Source organism: Gorilla gorilla, chromosome 9 (assembly GCF_029281585.2).
Source record: "Gorilla gorilla gorilla isolate KB3781 chromosome 9, NHGRI_mGorGor1-v2.1_pri, whole genome shotgun sequence".
NCBI lineage: Eukaryota > Metazoa > Chordata > Mammalia > Primates > Hominidae > Gorilla > Gorilla gorilla.
In genome coordinates this window covers 143,261,089-143,286,101 of record NC_073233.2, presented here as the reverse complement: position 1 = coordinate 143,286,101, position 25,013 = coordinate 143,261,089, and the positions used below count along the sequence as shown (strand labels likewise).

The 25,013-nt window shown below is 59.7% G+C and overlaps 1 protein-coding gene across 2 annotated transcripts in view; it reads right to left on the bottom strand.

Moving 5' to 3' along the window:
• Window positions 1-610: 610 nt before the first annotated feature.
• The window catches only part of LOC134756488 (uncharacterized), a 208,300-nt gene continuing 183,897 nt past the window's right edge, over window positions 611-25,013 (bottom strand). For both annotated transcript variants that reach the window (XR_010129227.1, XM_063693697.1), the window contains one exon: window positions 611-787. The gene's annotated coding sequence lies outside the window, so the exon portion shown is untranslated. The remainder of the gene's footprint in view (window positions 788-25,013) is intronic.

The following is a 25,013-nucleotide window of genomic DNA, read 5'->3' as shown; positions in this document are numbered from 1 at the left end:
CTGGGGCTCTCCATGTTGCCCTCAGGGTTTCTCCCTTCTCTGTCCCGGATCCACCCCAAACAAACCCAAATTGGTCAAAAATTTAAAAACGAAACAACTCAGGTATGCTGTAATAATGAGTAACAAAGCCACTTAATGATGGGCCACTTTGTAAAATAAAATAAATACAACTTGAGAAAGTGGAGCGCGAGGCAGCGCGGCCTCCTCAGCACTGAGCCGGGACGGAAAGCTTTTCCTCACCTTTCCTCGGGCAGCCTCGGGGACCATGAAGCCACAGCTTCCCCAGTCGTTCCTGAGGAGCTGAGGAGAAGGAGGCTGGGTGGTCCCTGGCCACGGTCCCCAGGTGTTCCTATAGAGCCAGCGGCGTCTCCCGAGTGGGTCCTGAGGAGGAGGAGGCTGGGTCCTCTCAGGTGTCCCTGTAGGGATGACGGCGCCTCCTGCATAGGTCCTGAGGAGGCGGCTCGGCTCCGCCCCCTGGAGCCGCCGGGCTTCTGTGCCGGAACCCGGGCGCCTCTCGAGGTTCTGTGAGGCGGCATCGCGCCCCCTGACGGCCGTCGCAGGCGGTGCAGGATGCTCAGGTGCTCGCGGTTGAGCTGTGGCCTCGCCCCTCCGGTGGATCTCCAAAGTTCACTGTTCTGACAATTACACGCCATGACTTTTGAAAAACCAGCTGAGGCCGGGCGCGGTGGCTCACGCCTGTAATCCCAGCACTTTGGGAGGCCGAGGCGGGCGGATCGCGAGGTCAGGAGATCGAGACCATCCTGGCTAACACGGTGAAACCCCGTCTCTACAAAAAAAAAAAACCAAAAAAAAATTAGCCGGGAGTGGTGGAGGGCGCCTATAGTTCCAGCTACTCGGGAGGCTGAGGCAGGAGAATCGCTTGAACCCGGGAGGGGGAGGTTTCGGGGAGCCTCCTCTAAACAGAAAAGACTGACCCCCAGTCAGTGTTTTATTTTCCCTGATGACCGCAGGCCATGAACTTATGGAACAATAAGGTAATTAGGCTCTTGGACCCAGGGAAGTAGCTCCATGCCACCTGCCCTCATTCGCTGAGCATTTTGGTTTCTCGGATCTGCTACTCAGTTTCCAGTCTCTTCCTCCCTGCCAATGCTGCCAGCGTGCCTCTTCTGCAAGCAGCAACTGCCTTCCACCTTCCATTCTCTACTCTTTAGCCATCATCTGGCTGGACTTTTCAGAATGGACTGCAAAGGAGAATAAACTGGCTGAGTCTGAGGGTGCACTCACGTGCAAAGTTGCAAGCTTTAATGTACCCATCTTGGCAGATTTTGGCTCCTTAGAGTTCTTTCTCATTTGGGGATCTCATGTGCCCTCTGATGAGGTGGGCTCACTGACTGTCTGCGCTGGTGGCATCTGGCAGCACCTTGTCACGTGCACCTAGGTAAGAACCTGGCTGCACCTGATGCTTAGCCAAACGGGGAACCCACAGTTCTGTGTATCAGGTGATGTTTAATCTCTGGAGGTTAATGAACGTGAGGGAGAGATACTGTCTGGGACTCTCCACATACTGCGTCTGAGTCACTGAAGGAAAAGAATGTGGGGTCTGTTTGCTGGGACTGGACACCTCCATAATCACATGCTCCATGAAATGCAGGCAGGAGATCTCGCTTTCTACCTCTGGGATGGGAGTGTGCAGTTTCAGAATGAGACTAGCCCACACAACTGACTCTTTATTTGGGAAAGAGAAATGAAATCAGATGCAGCAATTTAATATCCACTAAGATGATATCTTAATCACAAACACTCTTCTGGTTTTTAGAAATGTGAATGTTATTTACACTAAGTTAAAAAACCTGAATATCCAACAGCATGACACCGACTAAAGAAATACTGGCGCACTCTGGAACCTTGCACACCACTTATTGGCATGGGAACAATGGGAACACGCCTATGCAAAGATGTGCATGGAAATTAGAAGAATGCAACACTGTAGAACAGATGTGACTAGGTGCATGATCAAGAGCACACAAGACCAAGCCTGCCTCTGCACACACAAGACCGCGCCTGAGTCTGCACCACGTGACGGGACCATTGTGGAGCAAGCCGGGGAGATTTTGATGTAGGCAGCAGAGGCGTCACTTAGGGACCAGACCCTAAAACAACCCTAACCCTGGACCCTGACCCTAAAACAACCCTAACCCTGGACCCTGACCCTAAAACAACCCTAACCCTGGGCCCTGACCCTAAAACAAACCTAACCCTGGGCCCTGACCCTAAAACAACCGTAACCCAGGGCCCTGACCCTAAACCAACCCTAACGCTGGGACCCGACCCTAAAACATCCCTACCCCTGTGCCCTGACCCTAAAACAACCCTAACCCTGAGCCCTGGCCCTGACCCTAAAACAACCCTAACCCTGGCCTGGCCCTGACCCTAAAACAACCCTAACCCTGGGCCCTGGCCCTGAGCCTAAAACCCTAACCCTGGGCCCTGGCCCTGACCCTAAAACACCCCTAGCCCTGGGCCCTGGCCCTGACCCTAAAACAACCCTAACCCTGGGCCCTGGCCCTGACCCTAAAACAACACTAACCCTGGGCCCCGGCCCTGAGCCTAAAACCCTAACCCTGGGCCCTGGCCCTGTGCCGAAAACCCTAACCTTGGGCTCTGGCCCTGAGCCTGAAACCCCAACCCTAGGCCCTGGCCCTGAGCCTAAAACCCTAACCCTGGGCCCTGGCCCTGAGCCTAAAACCCTAACCCGGGGCCCTAACACTAAAACAACCATAACCATGGGCCCTGACCCTAAAACAACTCTAACCCTTGGCCCTGACCCTAAAACAACCCCAACCCTGGGCCCTAACCATAAAACAACCCTAACCCTGGGCTCTGACCCTAAAACAACCATAACCCTGGGCCCTGGCCCTGACCCTAAAACAACCCTAACCCTCGGCACTGGCCATGACCCTAAAACAACCCTAACCCTGAGCCCTGGACCTGACCCTAAAACAACCCTAAACCTGGGCCCTGGCCCTGAGCCTAACATCCTATCCCTGGGCCCTGGACCTGAGCCTAAAACCCTAACCCTGGGCCCTGACCCTACAACAACCCTAAACCTGGGCCCTGGCCCTGACCCTAAAACAACCCTCACCCTGGGCCCTGACCCTAAAACAACCCTAACCCTGGGCCCTAACCCTAAAACAACCCAAACCCAGGGCCCTGACCCTAAAACCCTAACCCTGGGCCCAGGCCCTGAGCCTAAAACCCTAAACCTGGGCCCTGGCCCTGAGCCTAAAACCCTAACCCTGGGCCCTAAACCTAAGAGAACCATAACCCTAGGCCCTGACCCTAAAACAACCCTAACCCTGGGCCCTGACCCTAAAACAACCCTAACCCTGGGCCCTGACCCTAAAACAACCCTAACCCTGGGCCCTGACCCTAAAACAACCATAACCCTGGGCCCTGGCCCTGACCCTAAAACAACCCTAACCCTGGGACCTGGCCATGACCTTAAAACAACCATAACCCTGAGCCCTGGCCCTGACCCTAAAACAACCCTAACCCTGGGCCCTGGCCCTGACCCTAAAACCATAACCCTGGGCCCTAGACCTGAGCCAGAACCCTAACCCTGGGACCTGAACCTAAAACAACCCTAACTTTGGGCCCTGGCCCTGACCCTAAAACCCTAACCCTGGGCCCTGGCCCTGAGCCTAAAACCCTAACCCTGGGCCCTAAACCTAAGAGAACCAAAACCCTAGGCCCTGACCCTAAAACAACCCTAACCCTGGGCCCTGACCCTAAAACAACCCTAAACCTGGGCCCTGGCCCTGAGCCTAAAACCATAACCCTGGGCCCTGGCCCTGACCCTAAAACCCTAACCCTGGGCCCTGAACCTAAAACAACCCTAACTTTAGGCCCTGGCCCTGACCCTAAAACCCTAACCCTGGGCCCTGACCCTAAAACCCTAACCCTGGGCCCTGACCCTAAATCCCTAACCCTGGGCCCTGACCCTAAAACTCTAACCCTGGGCCCTGGCCCTGACCCTAAAAACCTAACACTGGGCCCTGGCCCCGACCCTAAAACCCTAACCCTGGGCCCTGGCCCTGAGCCTAAAACCCTAACCCTGGGCCCTGGCCCTGACCCTAAAACCCAAACCCAAGGCCCTGGCCCTGACCCTAAAACCCTAATCCTGAGCCTTGGCCCTTAACCTAAAACCCTAACCCTGGGCCCTGGCCCTGATCAAAAAACCCTAACTGTGGGCCCTGACCCTAAAACAACCCTAACCCTGGGCCCTGACCCTAAAACAACCCTAACCCTGGGCCCTGACCCTAAAACAACCCTAACACTGGGCCCTGGCCCTGACCCTAAAACAACCCTAACCCTGGGCCCTGGCCCTGACCCTAAAACAACCCTAACCCTGGGCTCTGGCCCGGAGCCTAAAACCCTAACCCAGGGCCCTGGACCTGAGCCTAAAACCCTAACCCTGGGCCGTGACCCTAAAACAACCCTATCTTTGGGCCCTGGCCCTGACCCTAAAACGCCCCTAGCCCTGGGCGCTGGCCCTGACCCTAAAACAACCCTAACCCTGGGCCCTTACCCTAAAAAAACCCTAACTCTGGGCCCTGACCCTAAAACAACCCTAACACTGGGCCCTGACCCTAAAACAACCCTAACACTGGGCCCTGGCCCTGACCCTAAAACAACCCTAACCCTGGGCCCTGGCCCTGACCCTAAAACAACCCTAACCCTGGGCTCTGGCCCTGAGCCTAAAACCCTAACCCTGGGCCCTGGACCTGAGCCTAAAACCCTAACCCTGGGCCGTGACCCTAAAACAACCCTAACTTTGGGCCCTGGCCCTGACCCTAAAACACCCCTAGCCCTGGGCGCTGGCCCTGACCCTAAAACAACCCTAACCCTGGGCCCTGGCCCTGACCCTAAAACAACCCTAACCCTGGGCCCTGGCCCTGAGCTTAAAACCCTAACCCTGGACCCTGGCCCTGAGCCGAAAACCCTAACCTTGGGCTCTGGCCATAAGCCTGAAACCCCAACCCTAGGCCCTGGCCCTGAGCCTAAAACCCTAACCCTGGGCCCTGGCCCTGAGCCTAAAACCCTAACCCTGGGCCCTAACACTAAAACAAGCATACCCATGGGCCCTGACCCTAAAACAACCCTAACCCTTGGCCCTGACCCTAAAACAACCCCAACCCTGGGCCCTGAGCCTAAAACAACCCTAACCCTGGGCTCTGACCCTAAAACAAACCTAAATCTCAGCCCTGACCCTAAAACCACCATAACCCTGGGCCCTAGCCCTGACCCTAAAACAACCCTAACCCTGGGACCTGGCCATGACCCTAAAACAACCCTAACCCTGGGCCCTGGCCCTGACTCTAAAACAACCCTAAACCTGGGCCCTGGCCCTGAGCCTAAAACCCGAACCCTGGGCCCTGGACCTGAGCCTAAAACCCTAACCCTGGGCCCTGGCCCTGAGCCTAAAACCCTAACCCTGGGCCCTGGCCCTGAGCCTAAAACCCTAACCCTGGGCCCTGGCCCTGACCCTAAAACCCTAATCCTGGGCCCTGGCCCTTACCCTAAAACCCTAACCCTGGGCCCTGGCCCTGATCAAAAAACCCTAACCGTGGGCCCTGACCCTAAAACAACCCTAACCCTGGGCCCTGACCCTAAAACAACCCTAACCCTGGGCCCTGACCCTAAACCAACCCTAACCCTGGGACCTGACCCTAAAAAAACCCTAACTCTGGGCCCTGACCCTAAAACAACCCTAACACTGGGCCCTGACCCTAAAACAACCCTAACCCTGGGCCCTGGCCCTGACCCTAAAACAACCCTAACCCTGGGCCCTGGCCCTGACCCTAAAACAACCCTAACCCTGGGCCCTGGCCCTGAGCCTAAAACCCTAACCCTGGGCCCTGGACCTGAGCCTAAAACCCTAACCCTGGGCCGTGACCCTAAAACAACCCTAACTTTGGGCCCTGGCCCTGACCCTAAAACACCCCTAGCCCTGGGCGCTGGCCCTAAAACAACCCTAACCCTAGGCCCTGACCCTAAAACAACCCTAAACCTGGGCCCTGGCCCTGACCCTAAAACAACCCTAACCCTGGGCCCTGACCCTAAAACAACCCTAACCCTGGGCCCTGACCCTAAAACAACCCTAACCCTGGGCCGGGACCCTAAAACAACCCTAACCCTGGGCCCTGACCCTAAAACAACCCTAACCCTGGGCCCTGTCCCTAAAACAACCCTAACCCTGGGCCCTGACCCTAAAACAACCATAACCCTGGGCCCTGACCCTAAAACAACCCTAACCCTGGGCCCTGACCCTAAAAGAAGCCTAACCCTGGGCCCTGACCCTAAAACAAACCTAACTCTAAGCCCTGACCCTAAAACCACCATAACCCTGGGCCCTAGCCCTGACCCTAAAACAACCCTAACCCTGGGACCTGGCCATGACCCTAAAACAACCCTAACCCTGGGCCCTGGCCCTGACTCTAAAACAACCCTAAACCTGGGCCCTAGCCCTGAGCCTAAAACCCGAGCCCTGGGCCCTGGACCTGAGCCTAAAACCCTAACCCTGGGCCCTGAACCAAAAACAAACCTAACTTTGGGCCCTGGCCCTGACCCTAAAACAACCCTAAGCCTGGGCCCTGGCCCTGACCCTAAAACAATGCAAACCCTGGGCCCTGGCCCTGACCCTATAACAACCCTACCCCTGGGCCCTGACCCTAAAACAACCCTAACCCTGGGCCCTGACCCTAAAACAACACTAACCCTGGGCCCTGACCCTAAAACAACACTAACCCTGGGCCCTGACCCTAAAACAACACTAACCCTGGGCCCTGACCCTAAAACAACACTAACCCTGGGCCCCGACCCTAAAACAACCCTAACTTAGGGCCCCGGGCCCTGACCCTAAAACAACCCTAACCCTGGGCCCCGGGCGCTGACCCTAAAGCCCTAACCCTGGGCCCCGGGCCCTGGTCTTAAAGCCCTAAACCTGGACCCCGGGCCCTGACCCTAAGCCCTAACCCTGGGCCCCGGGCCCTGCCACTAAAGCCCTAACCCTGGGCCCCGGGCCCTGGCCCTACAGCCCTAACCCTGGGCCCCGGGCCCTGGCCCTAAAGCCCTAACCCTGGGACCCGGGCCCTGGCCCTAAAGCCCTAACCCTGGGCCCCGGGCCCTGGCACTAACGCCCTAACCCTTGGCCACGGGCCCTGGCCCTAAAGCCCTAACCCTGGGCCCGGGGCCCTAAGCCTAAAACCCTAACCCTGGGCCCTGGACCTGAGCGTAAAACCTTAACCCTGGGCCCTGACCCTGAACCTAAAGCCCTAAACTTGGGCTCTGGCCCTGAGCCTGAAACCCCAACCCTGGGCCCTAAACCTGAGCCTGAAACCCTAACCCTGGGCCCTGACCCTAAAACAACCCTAACCCCGGGCCCTGACGCTAAAACAACCCTAACCCTAGGCCCTGACCCTAAAACAACCCTAACCCTGGGCCCTGACCCTAAAACAACCCTAACCCTGGGTCCTGACCCTAAAACAACCCTAACTTAGGGCCCCGGGCCCTGACCCTAAAACAACCCTAACCCTGGGCCACGGGCCCTGGTCCTAAAGCCCTAATCCTGGGCCCCGGGCCCTCACCCTAAAGCCCTAACGCTGGGCCCCGGGCCCTGCCACTAAAGCCCTAACCCTGGGCCCCGGGCCCTGGCCCTAAAGCCCTAACCCTGGGCCCCGGGCCCTGGCCCTAAAGCCCTAACCCTGGTCCCCGGGCCCTGGCCCTAAAGCCCTAACCCTGGTCCCCGGGCCCTGGAGCTAAAGCCCTAACCCTGGACCACGGGCCCTGTCCCTAAAGCCCTAACCCTGGGCCACGGGCCCTGGCCCTAAAACCCTAACCCTGGGCCCTGGCCCTGAGCCTAAAACCCTAACCCTGGGCCCTGGACCTGAGCCTAAAACCCTAACCCTGGGCCCTGAACCTAAAACAACCCTAACTTTAGGCCCTGGCCCTGACCCTAAAACCCTAACCCTGGGCCCTGACCCTAAAACCCTAACCCTGGGCCCTGACCCTAAATCCCTAACCCTGGGCCCTGACCCTAAAACTCTAACCCTGGGCCCTGGCCCTGACCCTAAAACCCTAACACTGGGCCCTGGCCCTGAGCCTAAAACCCTAACCCAGGGCCCTGGACCTGAGCCTAAAACCCTAACCCTGGGCCGTGACCCTAAAACAACCCTATCTTTGGGCCCTGGCCCTGACCCTAAAACGCCCCTAGCCCTGGGCGCTGGCCCTGACCCTAAAACAACCCTAACCCTGGGCCCTTACCCTAAAAAAACCCTAACTCTGGGCCCTGACCCTAAAACAACCCTAACACTGGGCCCTGACCCTAAAACAACCCTAACACTGGGCCCTGGCCCTGACCCTAAAACAACCCTAACCCTGGGCCCTGGCCCTGACCCTAAAACAACCCTAACCCTGGGCTCTGGCCCTGAGCCTAAAACCCTAACCCTGGGCCCTGGACCTGAGCCTAAAACCCTAACCCTGTGCAGTGACCCTAAAACAACCCTATCTTTGGGCCCTGGCCCTGACCCTAAAACGCCCCTAGCCCTGGGCGCTGGCCCTGACCCTAAAACAACCCTAACCCTGGGCCCTTACCCTAAAAAAACCCTAACTCTGGGCCCTGACCCTAAAACAACCCTAACACTGGGCCCTGACCCTAAAACAACCCTAACACTGGGCCCTGGCCCTGACCCTAAAACAACCCTAACCCTGGGCCCTGGCCCTGACCCTAAAACAACCCTAACCCTGGGCTCTGGCCCTGAGCCTAAAACCCTAACCCTGGGCCCTGGACCTGAGCCTAAAACCCTAACCCTGGGCCGTGACCCTAAAACAACCCTAACTTTGGGCCCTGGCCCTGACCCTAAAACACCCCTAGCCCTGGGCGCTGGCCCTGACCCTAAAACAACCCTAACCCTGGGCCCTGGCCCTGACCCTAAAACAACCCTAACCCTGGGCCCTGGCCCTGAGCTTAAAACCCTAACCCTGGACCCTGGCCCTGAGCCGAAAACCCTAACCTTGGGCTCTGGCCATAAGCCTGAAACCCCAACCCTAGGCCCTGGCCCTGAGCCTAAAACCCTAACCCTGGGCCCTGGCCCTGAGCCTAAAACCCTAACCCTGGGCCCTAACACTAAAACAAGCATACCCATGGGCCCTGACCCTAAAACAACCCTAACCCTTGGCCCTGACCCTAAAACAACCCCAACCCTGGGCCCTGACCCTAAAACAACCCTAACCCTGGGCTCTGACCCTAAAACAAACCTAACTCTCAGCCCTGACCCTAAAACCACCATAACCCTGGGCCCTAGCCCTGACCCTAAAACAACCCTAACCCTGGGACCTGGCCATGACCCTAAAACAACCCTAACCCTGGGCCCTGGCCCTGACTCTAAAACAACCCTAAACCTGGGCCCTGGCCCTGAGCCTAAAACCCGAGCCCTGGGCCCTGGACCTGAGCCTAAAACCCTAACCCTGGGCCCTGAACCAAAAACAAACCTAACTTTGGGCCCTGGCCCTGACCCTAAAACAACCCTAAGCCTGGGCCCTGGCCCTGACCCTAAAACAATGCAAACCCTGGGCCCTGGCCCTGACCCTATAACAACCCTACCCCTGGGCCCTGACCCTAAAACAACCCTAACCCTGGGCCCTGACCCTAAAACAACACTAACCCTGGGCCCTGACCCTAAAACAACACTAACCCTGGGCCCTGACCCTAAAACAACACTAACCCTGGGCCCTGACCCTAAAACAACACTAACCCTGGGCCCCGACCCTAAAACAACCCTAACTTAGGGCCCCGGGCCCTGACCCTAAAACAACCCTAACCCTGGGCCCCGGGCGCTGACCCTAAAGCCCTAACCCTGGGCCCCGGGCCCTGGTCTTAAAGCCCTAAACCTGGACCCCGGGCCCTGACCCTAAGCCCTAACCCTGGGCCCCGGGCCCTGCCACTAAAGCCCTAACCCTGGGCCCCGGGCCCTGGCCCTAAAGCCCTAACCCTGGGCCCCGGGCCCTGGCCCTAAAGCCCTAACCCTGGGCACCGGGCCCTGGCCCTACAGCCCTAACCCTGGGCCCCGGGCCCTGGCCCTAAAGCCCTAACCCTGGGACCCGGGCCCTGGCCCTAAAGCCCTAACCCTGGGCCCCGGGCCCTGGCACTAACGCCCTAATCCTTGGCCACGGGCCCTGGCCCTAAAGCCCTAACCCTGGGCCCGGGGCCCTAAGCCTAAAACCCTAACCCTGGGCCCTGGACCTGAGCGTAAAACCTTAACCCTGGGCCCTGACCCTGAACCTAAAGCCCTAAACTTGGGCTCTGGCCCTGAGCCTGAAACCCCAACCCTGGGCCCTAGACCTGAGCCTGAAACCCTAACCCTGGGCCCTGACCCTAAAACAACCCTAACCCCGGGCCCTGACGCTAAAACAACCCTAACCCTAGGCCCTGACCCTAAAACAACCCTAACCCTGGGCCCTGACCCTAAAACAACCCTAACCCTGGGCCCTGACCCTAAAACAACCCTAACTTAGGGCCCCGGGCCCTGACCCTAAAACAACCCTAACCCTGGGCCCCGGGCCCTGGTCCTAAAGCCCTAATCCTGGGCCCCGGGCCCTCACCCTAAAGCCCTAACGCTGGGCCCCGGGCCCTGCCACTAAAGCCCTAACCCTGGGCCCCGGGCTCTGCCCGTAAAGCCCTAACCCTGGGCCCCGGGCCCTGGCCCTAAAGCCCTAACCCTGGTGCCCGGGCCCTGGCCCTAAAGCCCTAACCCTGGTCCCCGGGCCCTGGCCCTAAAGCCCTAAACCTGGTCCCCGGGCCCCGGCCCTAAAGCCCTAACCCTGGACCACGGGCCCTGTCCCTAAAGCCCTAACCCTGGGCCACGGGCCCTGGCCCTAAAACCCTAACCCTGGGCCCTGGCCCTGAGCCTAAAACCCTAACCCTGGGCCCTGGACCTGAGCCTAAAACCCTAACCCTGGGCCCTGAACCTAAAACAACCCTAACTTTAGGCCCTGGCCCTGACCCTAAAACCCTAACCCTGGGCCCTGACCCTAAAACCCTAACCCTGGGCCCTGACCCTAAATCCCTAACCCTGGGCCCTGACCCTAAAACTCTAACCCTGGGCCCTGGCCCTGACCCTAAAAACCTAACACTGGGCCCTGGCCCTGACCCTAAAACCCTAACCCTGGGCCCTGGCCCTGAGCCTAAAACCCTAACCCTGGGCCCTGGCCCTGACCCTAAAACCCTAACCCAGGGCCCTGGCCCTGACCCTAAAACCCTAATCCTGACCCTTGGCCCTTACCCTAAAACCCTAACCCTGGGCCCTGGCCCTGATCAAAAAACCCTAACTATGGGCCCTGACCCTAAAACAACCCTAACCCTGGGCCCTGACCCTAAAACAACCCTAACCCTGGGCCCTGACCCTGAAACAACCCTAACCCTGGGCCCTGGCCCTGACCCTAAAACAACCCTAACCCTGGGCCCTGGCCCTGACCCTAAAACAACCCTAACCCTGGGCTCTGGCCCTGAGCCTAAAACCCTAACCCAGGGCCCTGGACCTGAGCCTAAAACCCTAACCCTGGGCCGTGACCCTAAAACAACCCTATCTTTGGGCCCTGGCCCTGACCCTAAAACGCCCCTAGCCCTGGGCGCTGGCCCTGACCCTAAAACAACCCTAACCCTGGGCCCTTACCCTAAAAAAACCCTAACTCTGGGCCCTGACCCTAAAACAACCCTAACACTGGGCCCTGACCCTAAAACAACCCTAACACTGGGCCCTGGCCCTGACCCTAAAACAACCCTAACCCTGGGCCCTGGCCCTGACCCTAAAACAACCCTAACCCTGGGCCCTGGCCCTGACCCTAAAACAACCCTAACCCTGGGCCCTGACCCTAAAACAACACTAACCCTGGGCCCTGACCCTAAAACAACACTAACCCTGGGCCCTGACCCTAAAACAACACTAACCCTGGGCCCCGACCCTAAAACAACCCTAACTTAGGGCCCCGGGCCCTGACCCTAAAACAACCCTAACCCTGGGCCCCGGGCGCTGACCCTAAAGCCCTAACCCTGGGCCCCGGGCCCTGGTCTTAAAGCCCTAAACCTGGACCCCGGGCCCTGACCCTAAGCCCTAACCCTGGGCCCCGGGCCCTGCCACTAAAGCCCTAACCCTGGGCCCCGGGCCCTGGCCCTAAAGCCCTAACCCTGGGCCCCGGGCCCTGGCCCTAAAGCCCTAACCCTGGGCACCGGGCCCTGGCCCTACAGCCCTAACCCTGGGCCCCGGGCCCTGGCCCTAAAGCCCTAACCCTGGGACCCGGGCCCTGGCCCTAAAGACCTAACCCTGGGCCCCGGGCCCTGGCACTAACGCCCTAACCCTTGGCCACGGGCCCTGGCCCTAAAGCCCTAACCCTGGGCCCGGGGCCCTAAGCCTAAAACCCTAACCCTGGGCCCTGGACCTGAGCGTAAAACCTTAACCCTGGGCCCTGACCCTGAACCTAAAGCCCTAAACTTGGGCTCTGGCCCTGAGCCTGAAACCCCAACCCTGGGCCCTAGACCTGAGCCTGAAACCCTAACCCTGGGCCCTGACCCTAAAACAACCCTAACCCCGGGCCCTGACGCTAAAACAACCCTAACCCTAGGCCCTGACCCTAAAACAACCCTAACCCTATGCCCTGACCCTAAAACAACCCTAACCCTGGGCCCTGACCCTAAAACAACCCTAACTTAGGGCCCCGGGCCCTGACCCTAAAACAACCCTAACCCTGGGCCCCGGGCCCTGGTCCTAAAGCCCTAATCCTGGGCCCCGGGCCCTAACCCTAAAGCCCTAACGCTGGGCCCCGGGCCCTGCCACTAAAGCCCTAACCCTGGGCCCCGGGCTCTGCCCGTAAAGCCCTAACCCTGGGCCCCGGGCCCTGGCCCTAAAGCCCTAACCCTGGTGCCCGGGCCCTGGCCCTAAAGCCCTAACCCTGGTCCCCGGGCCCTGGCCCTAAAGCCCTAAACCTGGTCCCCGGGCCCCGGCCCTAAAGCCCTAACCCTGGACCACGGGCCCTGTCCCTAAAGCCCTAACCCTGGGCCACGGGCCCTGGCCCTAAAACCCTAACCCTGGGCCCTGGCCCTGAGCCTAAAACCCTAACCCTGGGCCCTGGACCTGAGCCTAAAACCCTAACCCTGGGCCCTGAACCTAAAACAACCCTAACTTTAGGCCCTGGCCCTGACCCTAAAACCCTAACCCTGGGCCCTGACCCTAAAACCCTAACCCTGGGCCCTGACCCTAAATCCCTAACCCTGGGCCCTGACCCTAAAACTCTAACCCTGGGCCCTGGCCCTGACCCTAAAAACCTAACACTGGGCCCTGGCCCTGACCCTAAAACCCTAACCCTGGGCCCTGGCCCTGAGCCTAAAACCCTAACCCTGGGCCCTGGCCCTGACCCTAAAACCCTAACCCAGGGCCCTGGCCCTGACCCTAAAACCCTAATCCTGAGCCTTGGCCCTTACCCTAAAACCCTAACCCTGGGCCCTGGCCCTGATCAAAAAACCCTAACTATGGGCCCTGACCCTAAAACAACCCTAACCCTGGGCCCTGACCCTAAAACAACCCTAACCCTGGGCCCTGGCCCTGACCCTAAAACAACCCTAACCCTGGGCCCTGGCCCTGACCCTAAAACAACCCTAACCCTGGGCTCTGGCCCTGAGCCTAAAACCCTAACCCAGGGCCCTGGACCTGAGCCTAAAACCCTAACCCTGGGCCCTGACCCTAAAACAACCCTATCTTTGGGCCCTGGCCCTGACCCTAAAACGCCCCTAGCCCTGGGCGCTGGCCCTGACCCTAAAACAACCCTAACCCTGGGCCCTTACCCTAAAAAAACCCTAACTCTGGGCCCTGACCCTAAAACAACCCTAACACTGGGCCCTGACCCTAAAACAACCCTAACACTGGGCCCTGGCCCTGACCCTAAAACAACCCTAACCCTGGGCCCTGGCCCTGACCCTAAAACAACCCTAACCCTGGGCTCTGGCCCTGAGCCTAAAACCCTAACCCTGGGCCCTGGACCTGAGCCTAAAACCCTAACCCTGGGCCGTGACCCTAAAACAACCCTAACTTTGGGCCCTGGCCCTGACCCTAAAACACCCCTAGCCCTGGGCGCTGGCCCTGACCCTAAAACAACCCTAACCCTGGGCCCTGGCCCTGACCCTAAAACAACCCTAACCCTGGGCCCTGGCCCTGAGCTTAAAACCCTAACCCTGGACCCTGGCCCTGAGCCGAAAACCCTAACCTTGGGCTCTGGCCATAAGCCTGAAACCCCAACCCTAGGCCCTGGCCCTGAGCCTAAAACCCTAACCCTGGGCCCTGGCCCTGAGCCTAAAACCCTAACCCTGGGCCCTAACACTAAAACAAGCATACCCATGGGCCCTGACCCTAAAACAACCCTAACCCTTGGCCCTGACCCTAAAACAACCCCAACCCTGGGCCCTGACCCTAAAAGAAGCCTAACCCTGGGCCCTGACCCTAAAACAAACCTAACTCTCAGCCCTGACCCTAAAACCACCATAACCCTGGGCCCTAGCCCTGACCCTAAAACAACCCTAACCCTGGGACCTGGCCATGACCCTAAAACAACCCTAACCCTGGGCCCTGGCCCTGACTCTAAAACAACCCTAAACCTGGGCCCTGGCCCTGAGCCTAAAACCCGAGCCCTGGGCCCTGGACCTGAGCCTAAAACCCTAACCCTGGGCCCTGAACCAAAAACAAACCTAACTTTGGGCCCTGGCCCTGACCCTAAAACAACCCTAAACCTGGGCCCTGGCCCTGACCCTAAAACAATGCAAACCCTGGGCCCTTGCCCTGACCCTATAACAACCCTACCCCTGGGCCCTGACCCTAAAACAACCCTAACCCTGGGCCCTGACCCTAAAACAACACTAACCCTGGGCCCTGACCCTAAAACAACACTAACCCTGGGCCCTGACCCTAAAACAACACTAACCCTGGGCCCTGACCCTAAAACAACACTAACCCTGGGCCCCGACCCTAAAACAACCCTAACTTAGGGCCCCGGGCCCTGACCCTAAAACAACCCTAACCCTGGGCCCCGGGCGCTGACCCTAAAGCCCTAACCCTGGGCCCCGGGCCCTGGTCTTAAAGCCCTAAACCTGGACCCCGGGCCCTGACCCTAAGCCCTAACCCTGGGCCCCGGGCCCTGCCACTAAAGCCCTAACCCTGGGCCCCGGGCCCTGGCCCTAAAGCCCTAACCCTGGGCCCCGGGCCCTGGCCCTAAAGCCCTAACCCTGGGCACCGGGCCCTGGCCCTACAGCCCTAACCCTGGGCCCCGGGCCCTGGCCCTAAAGCCCTAACCCTGGGACCCGGGCCCTGGCCCTAACGCCCTAACCCTGGGCCCCGGGCCCTGGCACTAACGCCCTAACCCTTGGCCACGGGCCCTGGCCCTAAAGCCCTAACCCTGGGCCCGGGGCCCTAAGCCTAAAACCCTAACCCTGGGCCCTGGACCTGAGCGTAAAACCTTAACCCTGGGCCCTGACCCTGAACCTAAAGCCCTAAACTTGGGCTCTGGCCCTGAGCCTGAAACCCCAACCCTGGGCCCTAGACCTGAGCCTGAAACCCTAACCCTGGGCCCTGACCCTAAAACAACCCTAACCCCGGGCCCTGACGCTAAAACAACCCTAACCCTAGGCCCTGACCCTAAAACAACCCTAACCCTGGGCCCTGACCCTAAAACAACCCTAACCCTGGGCCCTGACCCTAAAACAACCCTAACTTAGGGCCCCGGGCCCTGACCCTAAAACAACCCTAACCCTGGGCCCCGGGCCCTGGTCCTAAAGCCCTAATCCTGGGCCCCGGGCCCTCACCCTAAAGCCCTAACGCTGGGCCCCGGGCCCTGCCACTAAAGCCCTAACCCTGGGCCCCGGGCTCTGCCCGTAAAGCCCTAACCCTGGGCCCCGGGCCCTGGCCCTAAAGCCCTAACCCTGGTGCCCGGGCCCTGGCCCTAAAGCCCTAACCCTGGTCCCCGGGCCCTGGCCCTAAAGCCCTAAACCTGGTCCCCGGGCCCCGGCCCTAAAGCCCTAACCCTGGACCACGGGCCCTGTCCCTAAAGCCCTAACCCTGGGCCACGGGCCCTGGCCCTAAAACCCTAACCCTGGGCCCTGGCCCTGAGCCTAAAACCCTAACCCTGGGCCCTGGACCTGAGCCTAAAACCCTAACCCTGGGCCCTGAACCTAAAACAACCCTAACTTTAGGCCCTGGCCCTGACCCTAAAACCCTAACCCTGGGCCCTGACCCTAAAACCCTAACCCTGGGCCCTGACCCTAAATCCCTAACCCTGGGCCCTGACCCTAAAACTCTAACCCTGGGCCCTGGCCCTGACCCTAAAAACCTAACACTGGGCCCTGGCCCTGACCCTAAAACCCTAACCCTGGGCCCTGGCCCTGAGCCTAAAACCCTAACCCTGGGCCCTGGCCCTGACCCTAAAACCCTAACCCAGGGCCCTGGCCCTGACCCTAAAACCCTAATCCTGAGCCTTGGCCCTTACCCTAAAACCCTAACCCTGGGCCCTGGCCCTGATCAAAAAACCCTAACTATGGGCCCTGACCCTAAAACAACCCTAACCCTGGGCCCTGACCCTAAAACAACCCTAACCCTGGGCCCTGACCCTAAAACAACCCTAACACTGGGCCCTGGCCCTGACCCTAAAACAACCCTAACCCTGGGCCCTGGCCCTGACCCTACAACAACCCTAACCCTGGGCTCTGGCCCTGAGCCTAAAACCCTAACCCAGGGCCCTGGACCTGAGCCTAAAACCCTAACCCTGGGCCCTGACCCTAAAACAACCCTATCATTGGGCCCTGGCCCTGACCCTAAAACGCCCCTAGCCCTGGGCGCTGGCCCTGACCCTAAAACAACCCTAACCCTGGGCCCTTACCCTAAAAAAACCCTAACTCTGGGCCCTGACCCTAAAACAACCCTAACACTGGGCCCTGACCCTAAAACAACCCTAACACTGGGCCCTGGCCCTGACCCTAAAACAACCCTAACCCTGGGCCCTGGCCCTGACCCTAAAACAACCCTAACCCTGGGCTCTGGCCCTGAGCCTAAAACCCTAACCCTGGGCCCTGGACCTGAGCCTAAAACCCTAACCCTGGGCCGTGACCCTAAAACAACCCTAACTTTGGGCCCTGGCCCTGACCCTAAAACACCCCTAGCCCTGGGCGCTGGCCCTGACCCTAAAACAACCCTAACCCTGGGCCCTGGCCCTGACCCTAAAACAACCCTAACCCTGGACCCTGGCCCTGAGCCGAAAACCCTAACCTTGGGCTCTGGCCATAAGCCTGAAACCCCAACCCTAGGCCCTGGCCCTGAGCCTAAAACCCTAACCCTGGGCCCTGGCCCTGAGCCTAAAACCCTAACCCTGGGCCCTAACACTAAAACAAGCATACCCATGGGCCCTGACCCTAAAACAACCCTAACCCTTGGCCCTGACCCTAAAACAACCCCAACCCTGGGCCCTGACCCTAAAAGAAGCCTAACCCTGGGCCCTGACCCTAAAACAAACCTAACTCTCAGCCCTGACCCTAAAACCACCATAACCCTGGGCCCTAGCCCTGACCCTAAAACAACCCTAACCCTGGGACCTGGCCATGACCCTAAAACAACCCTAACCCTGGGCCCTGGCCCTGACTCTAAAACAACCCTAAACCTGGGCCCTGGCCCTGAGCCTAAAACCCGAGCCCTGGGCCCTGGACCTGAGCCTAAAACCCTAACCCTGGGCCCTGAACCAAAAACAAACCTAACTTTGGGCCCTGGCCCTGACCCTAAAACAACCCTAAACCTGGGCCCTGGCCCTGACCCTAAAACAATGCAAACCCTGGGCCCTGGCCCTGACCCTATAACAACCCTACCCCTGGGCCCTGACCCTAAAACAACCCTAACCCTGGGCCCTGACCCTAAAACAACACTAACCCTGGGCCCTGACCCTAAAACAACACTAACCCTGGGCCCTGACCCTAAAACAACACTAACCCTGGGCCCTGACCCTAAAAAAAACACTAACCCTGGGCCCCGACCCTAAAACAACCCTAACTTAGGGCCCCGGGCCCTGACCCTAAAACAACCCTAACCCTGGGCCCCGGGCGCTGACCCTAAAGCCCTAACCCTGGGCCCCGGGCCCTGGTCTTAAAGCCCTAAACCTGGACCCCGGGCCCTGACCCTAAGCCCTAACCCTGGGACCCGGGCCCTGGCCCTAAAGCCCTAACCCTGGGCCCCAGGCCCTGGCACTAACGCCCTAACCCTTGGCCACGGGCCCTGGCCCTAAAGCCCTAACCCTGGGCCCGGGGCCCTAAGCCTAAAACCCTAACCCTGGGCCCTGGACCTGAGCGTAAAACCTTAACCCTGGGCCCTGACCCTGAACCTAAAGCCCTAAACTTGGGCTCTGGCCCTGAGCCTGAAACCCCAACCCTGGGCCCTAGACCTGAGCCTGAAACCCTAACCCTGGGCCCTGACCCTAAAACAACCCTAACCCCGGGCCCTGACGCTAAAACAACCCTAACCCTAGGCCCTGACCCTAAAACAACCCTAACCCTGGGCCCTGACCCTAAAACAACCCTAACCCTGGGCCCTGACCCTAAAACAACCCTAACCCTGGGCCGGGACCCTAAAACAACCCTAACCCTGGGCCCTGACCCTAAAACAACCCTAACCCTGGGCCCTGTCCCTAAAACAACCCTAACCCTGGGCCCTGACCCTAAAACAACCATAACCCTGGGCCCTGACCCTAAAACAACCCTAACCCTGGGCCCTGACCCTAAAAGAAGCCTAACCCTGGGCCCTGACCCTAAAACAAACCTAACTCTAAGCCCTGACCCTAAAACCACCATAACCCTGGGCCCTAGCCCTGACCCTAAAACAACCCTAACCCTGGGACCTGGCCATGACCCTAAAACAACCCTAACCCTGGGCCCTGGCCCTGACTCTAAAACAACCCTAAACCTGGGCCCTAGCCCTGAGCCTAAAACCCGAGCCCTGGGCCCTGGACCTGAGCCTAAAACCCTAACCCTGGGCCCTGAACCAAAAACAAACCTAACTTTGGGCCCTGGCCCTGACCCTAAAACAACCCTAAGCCTGGGCCCTGGCCCTGACCCTAAAACAATGCAAACCCTGGGCCCTGGCCCTGACCCTATAACAACCCTACCCCTGGGCCCTGACCCTAAAACAACCCTAACCCTGGGCCCTGACCCTAAAACAACACTAACCCTGGGCCCTGACCCTAAAACAACACTAACCCTGGGCCCTGACCCTAAAACAACACTAACCCTGGGCCCTGACCCTAAAACAACACTAACCCTGGGCCCCGACCCTAAAACAACCCTAACTTAGGGCCCCGGGCCCTGACCCTAAAACAACCCTAACCCTGGGCCCCGGGCGCTGACCCTAAAGCCCTAACCCTGGGCCCCGGGCCCTGGTCTTAAAGCCCTAAACCTGGACCCCGGGCCCTGACCCTAAGCCCTAACCCTGGGCCCCGGGCCCTGCCACTAAAGCCCTAACCCTGGGCCCCGGGCCCTGGTCTTAAAGCCCTAACCCTGGGCCCCGGGCCCTGGCCCTAAAGCCCTAACCCTGGGCACCGGGCCCTGGCCCTACAGCCCTAACCCTGGGCCCCGGGCCCTGGCCCTAAAGCCCTAACCCTGGGACCCGGGCCCTGGCCCTAACGCCCTAACCCTGGGCCCCGGGCCCTGGCACTAACGCCCTAACCCTTGGCCACGGGCCCTGGCCCTAAAGCCCTAACCCTGGGCCCGGGGCCCTAAGCCTAAAACCCTAACCCTGGGCCCTGGACCTGAGCGTAAAACCTTAACCCTGGGCCCTGACCCTGAACCTAAAGCCCTAAACTTGGGCTCTGGCCCTGAGCCTGAAACCCCAACCCTGGGCCCTAAACCTGAGCCTGAAACCCTAACCCTGGGCCCTGACCCTAAAACAACCCTAACCCCGGGCCCTGACGCTAAAACAACCCTAACCCTAGGCCCTGACCCTAAAACAACCCTAACCCTGGGCCCTGACCCTAAAACAACCCTAACCCTGGGTCCTGACCCTAAAACAACCCTAACTTAGGGCCCCGGGCCCTGACCCTAAAACAACCCTAACCCTGGGCCACGGGCCCTGGTCCTAAAGCCCTAATCCTGGGCCCCGGGCCCTCACCCTAAAGCCCTAACGCTGGGCCCCGGGCCCTGCCACTAAAGCCCTAACCCTGGGCCCCGGGCCCTGGCCCTAAAGCCCTAACCCTGGGCCCCGGGCCCTGGCCCTAAAGCCCTAACCCTGGTCCCCGGGCCCTGGCCCTAAAGCCCTAACCCTGGTCCCCGGGCCCTGGAGCTAAAGCCCTAACCCTGGACCACGGGCCCTGTCCCTAAAGCCCTAACCCTGGGCCACGGGCCCTGGCCCTAAAACCCTAACCCTGGGCCCTGGCCCTGAGCCTAAAACCCTAACCCTGGGCCCTGGACCTGAGCCTAAAACCCTAACCCTGGGCCCTGAACCTAAAACAACCCTAACTTTAGGCCCTGGCCCTGACCCTAAAACCCTAACCCTGGGCCCTGACCCTAAAACCCTAACCCTGGGCCCTGACCCTAAATCCCTAACCCTGGGCCCTGACCCTAAAACTCTAACCCTGGGCCCTGGCCCTGACCCTAAAACCCTAACACTGGGCCCTGGCCCTGAGCCTAAAACCCTAACCCAGGGCCCTGGACCTGAGCCTAAAACCCTAACCCTGGGCCGTGACCCTAAAACAACCCTATCTTTGGGCCCTGGCCCTGACCCTAAAACGCCCCTAGCCCTGGGCGCTGGCCCTGACCCTAAAACAACCCTAACCCTGGGCCCTTACCCTAAAAAAACCCTAACTCTGGGCCCTGACCCTAAAACAACCCTAACACTGGGCCCTGACCCTAAAACAACCCTAACACTGGGCCCTGGCCCTGACCCTAAAACAACCCTAACCCTGGGCCCTGGCCCTGACCCTAAAACAACCCTAACCCTGGGCTCTGGCCCTGAGCCTAAAACCCTAACCCTGGGCCCTGGACCTGAGCCGAAAACCCTAACCCTGGGCCGTGACCCTAAAACAACCCTAACTTTGGGCCCTGGCCCTGACCCTAAAACACCCCTAGCCCTGGGCGCTGGCCCTGACCCTAAAACAACCCTAACCCTGGGCCCTGGCCCTGACCCTAAAACAACCCTAACCCTGGGCCCTGGCCCTGAGCTTAAAACCCTAACCCTGGACCCTGGCCCTGAGCCTAAAACCCTAACCCTGGGCCCTGGCCCTGAGCCTAAAACCCTAACCCTGGGCCCTAACACTAAAACAAGCATACCCATGGGCCCTGACCCTAAAACAACCCTAACCCTTGGCCCTGACCCTAAAACAACCCCAACCCTGGGCCCTGACCCTAAAACAACCCTAACCCTGGGCTCTGACCCTAAAACAAACCTAACTCTCAGCCCTGACCCTAAAACCACCATAACCCTGGGCCCTAGCCCTGACCCTAAAACAACCCTAACCCTGGGACCTGGCCATGACCCTAAAACAACCCTAACCCTGGGCCCTGGCCCTGACTCTAAAACAACCCTAAACCTGGGCCCTGGCCCTGAGCCTAAAACCCGAGCCCTGGGCCCTGGACCTGAGCCTAAAACCCTAACCCTGGGCCCTGAACCAAAAACAAACCTAACTTTGGGCCCTGGCCCTGACCCTAAAACAACCCTAAGCCTGGGCCCTGGCCCTGACCCTAAAACAATGCAAACCCTGGGCCCTGGCCCTGACCCTATAACAACCCTACCCCTGGGCCCTGACCCTAAAACAACCCTAACCCTGGGCCCTGACCCTAAAACAACACTAACCCTGGGCCCTGACCCTAAAACAACACTAACCCTGGGCCCTGACCCTAAAACAACACTAACCCTGGGCCCTGACCCTAAAACAACACTAACCCTGGGCCCCGACCCTAAAACAACCCTAACTTAGGGCCCCGGGCCCTGACCCTAAAACAACCCTAACCCTGGGCCCCGGGCGCTGACCCTAAAGCCCTAACCCTGGGCCCCGGGCCCTGGTCTTAAAGCCCTAAACCTGGACCCCGGGCCCTGACCCTAAGCCCTAACCCTGGGCCCCGGGCCCTGCCACTAAAGCCCTAACCCTGGGCCCCGGGCCCTGGCCCTAAAGCCCTAACCCTGGGCCCCGGGCCCTGGCCCTAAAGCCCTAACCCTGGGCACCGGGCCCTGGCCCTACAGCCCTAACCCTGGGCCCCGGGCCCTGGCCCTAAAGCCCTAACCCTGGGACCCGGGCCCTGGCCCTAAAGCCCTAACCCTGGGCCCCGGGCCCTGGCACTAACGCCCTAACCCTTGGCCACGGGCCCTGGCCCTAAAGCCCTAACCCTGGGCCCGGGGCCCTAAGCCTAAAACCCTAACCCTGGGCCCTGGACCTGAGCGTAAAACCTTAACCCTGGGCCCTGACCCTGAACCTAAAGCCCTAAACTTGGGCTCTGGCCCTGAGCCTGAAACCCCAACCCTGGGCCCTAGACCTGAGCCTGAAACCCTAACCCTGGGCCCTGACCCTAAAACAACCCTAACCCCGGGCCCTGACGCTAAAACAACCCTAACCCTAGGCCCTGACCCTAAAACAACCCTAACCCTATGCCCTGACCCTAAAACAACCCTAACCCTGGGCCCTGACCCTAAAACAACCCTAACTTAGGGCCCCGGGCCCTGACCCTAAAACAACCCTAACCCTGGGCCCCGGGCCCTGGTCCTAAAGCCCTAATCCTGGGCCCCGGGCCCTAACCCTAAAGCCCTAACGCTGGGCCCCGGGCCCTGCCACTAAAGCCCTAACCCTGGGCCCCGGGCTCTGCCCGTAAAGCCCTAACCCTGGGCCCCGGGCCCTGGCCCTAAAGCCCTAACCCTGGTGCCCGGGCCCTGGCCCTAAAGCCCTAACCCTGGTCCCCGGGCCCTGGCCCTAAAGCCCTAAACCTGGTCCCCGGGCCCCGGCCCTAAAGCCCTAACCCTGGACCACGGGCCCTGTCCCTAAAGCCCTAACCCTGGGCCACGGGCCCTGGCCCTAAAACCCTAACCCTGGGCCCTGGCCCTGAGCCTAAAACCCTAACCCTGGGCCCTGGACCTGAGCCTAAAACCCTAACCCTGGGCCCTGAACCTAAAACAACCCTAACTTTAGGCCCTGGCCCTGACCCTAAAACCCTAACCCTGGGCCCTGACCCTAAAACCCTAACCCTGGGCCCTGACCCTAAATCCCTAACCCTGGGCCCTGACCCTAAAACTCTAACCCTGGGCCCTGGCCCTGACCCTAAAAACCTAACACTGGGCCCTGGCCCTGACCCTAAAACCCTAACCCTGGGCCCTGGCCCTGAGCCTAAAACCCTAACCCTGGGCCCTGGCCCTGACCCTAAAACCCTAACCCAGGGCCCTGGCCCTGACCCTAAAACCCTAATCCTGAGCCTTGGCCCTTACCCTAAAACCCTAACCCTGGGCCCTGGCCCTGATCAAAAAACCCTAACTATGGGCCCTGACCCTAAAACAACCCTAACCCTGGGCCCTGACCCTAAAACAACCCTAACCCTGGGCCCTGACCCTAAAACAACCCTAACCCTGGGCCCTGGCCCTGACCCTAAAACAACCCTAACCCTGGGCCCTAGCCCTGACCCTAAAACAACCCTAACCCTGGGCTCTGGCCCTGAGCCTAAAACCCTAACCCAGGGCCCTGGACCTGAGCCTAAAACCCTAACCCTGGGCCCTGACCCTAAAACAACCCTATCTTTGGGCCCTGGCCCTGACCCTAAAACGCCCCTAGCCCTGGGCGCTGGCCCTGACCCTAAAACAACCCTAACCCTGGGCCCTTACCCTAAAAAAACCCTAACTCTGGGCCCTGACCCTAAAACAACCCTAACACTGGGCCCTGACCCTAAAACAACCCTAACACTGGGCCCTGGCCCTGACCCTAAAACAACCCTAACCCTGGGCCCTGGCCCTGACCCTAAAACAACCCTAACCCTGGGCTCTGGCCCTGAGCCTAAAACCCTAACCCTGGGCCCTGGACCTGAGCCTAAAACCCTAACCCTGGGCCGTGACCCTAAAACAACCCTAACTTTGGGCCCTGGCCCTGACCCTAAAACACCCCTAGCCCTGGGCGCTGGCCCTGACCCTAAAACAACCCTAACCCTGGGCCCTGGCCCTGACCCTAAAACAACCCTAACCCTGGGCCCTGGCCCTGAGCTTAAAACCCTAACCCTGGACCCTGGCCCTGAGCCGAAAACCCTAACCTTGGGCTCTGGCCATAAGCCTGAAACCCCAACCCTAGGCCCTGGCCCTGAGCCTAAAACCCTAACCCTGGGCCCTGGCCCTGAGCCTAAAACCCTAACCCTGGGCCCTAACACTAAAACAAGCATACCCATGGGCCCTGACCCTAAAACAACCCTAACCCTTGGCCCTGACCCTAAAACAACCCCAACCCTGGGCCCTGACCCTAAAAGAAGCCTAACCCTGGGCCCTGACCCTAAAACAAACCTAACTCTCAGCCCTGACCCTAAAACCACCATAACCCTGGGCCCTAGCCCTGACCCTAAAACAACCCTAACCCTGGGACCTGGCCATGACCCTAAAACAACCCTAACCCTGGGCCCTGGCCCTGACTCTAAAACAACCCTAAACCTGGGCCCTGGCCCTGAGCCTAAAACCCGAGCCCTGGGCCCTGGACCTGAGCCTAAAACCCTAACCCTGGGCCCTGAACCAAAAACAAACCTAACTTTGGGCCCTGGCCCTGACCCTAAAACAACCCTAAACCTGGGCCCTGGCCCTGACCCTAAAACAATGCAAACCCTGGGCCCTTGCCCTGACCCTACAACAACCCTACCCCTGGGCCCTGACCCTAAAACAACCCTAACCCTGGGCCCTGACCCTAAAACAACACTAACCCTGGGCCCTGACCCTAAAACAACACTAACCCTGGGCCCTGACCCTAAAACAACACTAACCCTG